Source organism: Austrofundulus limnaeus, unplaced genomic scaffold (genome assembly GCF_001266775.1).
Source record: "Austrofundulus limnaeus strain Quisiro unplaced genomic scaffold, Austrofundulus_limnaeus-1.0 Scaffold64, whole genome shotgun sequence".
Classification (NCBI taxonomy): domain Eukaryota; kingdom Metazoa; phylum Chordata; class Actinopteri; order Cyprinodontiformes; family Rivulidae; genus Austrofundulus; species Austrofundulus limnaeus.
This window is the reverse complement of record NW_013952466.1, coordinates 1365343-1366706: the sequence shown is the minus strand read 5'-3', so window position 1 is coordinate 1366706 and position 1364 is coordinate 1365343. Positions and strand designations below refer to the sequence as shown.

Sequence of the window (1364 nt, the reverse complement as noted above, 5' to 3'; positions counted from 1 at the left end):
GGTGTTGTGTTTGTTTTTAGCCTTTAGCTGGTGTTGCGCTTGTTTTAGCCTTTAGCTGGTGTTGCGCTTGTTTTAGCCTTTAGCTACAGGCTGAGTCATTTCTACCTTCTCTTCTCTGTCAACGCTCTCTGGTTTCATTTAAAAGAGTCGATCATCAGATATTGTCCAAGATTAACCTTCAGGGTGGATATAGCTAGCTAGCAGCCTCGCACCGAGGACCTATCCACGTCATCATTTACCCAGATTGCTTTGCGTGTAAATAAAATGGGCCYGTCTGTGTTAAAATATATTTTAAAAAATTTGCAAAACTAAACATCCTACAGTGTTTATTTTACAGTTAAAATATATGTTTATCAAATAAAGTCTAATGTTACAACTAATCGTGGATACCTTTTAAAGTGTTTACGAACCTTCTGCAAGGTGAGACGTCCACCCTTTGATGTTAGAACTTATGCCCCGCCCCAATCTAAGAGTCTTATCATCATAAGGGTGGCGGTGGTGATCAGAGAGCGAGGCCCAGTTAAAATACTTTCCTGATAATGACTCGTATCGTCGGTCAGGAGCATCTGAAAGCGTGTGGCCTTTTACAGCTTACAGGAAGCCACTTCAGAGACCACGCAGCGCGCCAAGATGCTGCCTCAACACACACACATACACACACACACATCAAAACAAAGCTGGGCACAGCTGGCTGCGTGAGGGAGGGGGCTGGTCTGACTCCGCCACATGTGGAGGCTGAGGTTTGGATGTGACCTTTTAGGAACAAAACGAAAGAAGCGGAGCGGTCGTGTCTGGACGGGAGAGGTTTCGGAGCAGGCGGGCACCGTCCCAAAACTGGACTGGAGCCAGGGAGACAGCTGTCGAGATGGGGAGCGCTCCCCTCGAAGCTGTCACCCCCCCCACACACCCACACAAAAACTTCTCCCAAACACAAAAAGCAGCAGTCAGGACTCTCCCTGTCTGCAGCCGAGTGTGTGTTCGGGGAAACTGATGGTCAGTAAGTTTCCAACCTGAACACACAATCACATTTTGTGTGTTTTTTTTTTAAGAAAAACTGAAACATTTTGGATGTATCTCCTGGTTAGTATTTGTTTATGACATCCCTTTCCCATATTCCTGCTCCTTTCCAAGCGTGATCAGCTCATCTYATGTCAGCCTGTCTGAACTAAGAGCCAATTCCTCACCCACTGTGCGCAAATTGACCCCTAATCCCGTGCGTAATGAAAGCCTTCACGCCCCGTGAACCGGACACTTTAGCAGCTCGTGGCATGATTGAACACCCCCCCCCCCCCCCACCCACACACACACACACACACACACACACACACCCCTCTCTACAACCTGGTGTGTTGTGAGTTTCTTTC

General features: G+C 47.5%; 1 protein-coding gene across 1 annotated transcript in view; it reads left to right on the top strand.

Annotated features, from left to right (window-relative positions):
* Positions 1-1364, top strand: part of eva1aa (eva-1 homolog A, regulator of programmed cell death a) — a 330537-nt gene that overhangs the window by 114623 nt on the left and 214550 nt on the right. The gene's annotated exons all lie outside the window — the stretch shown is intronic.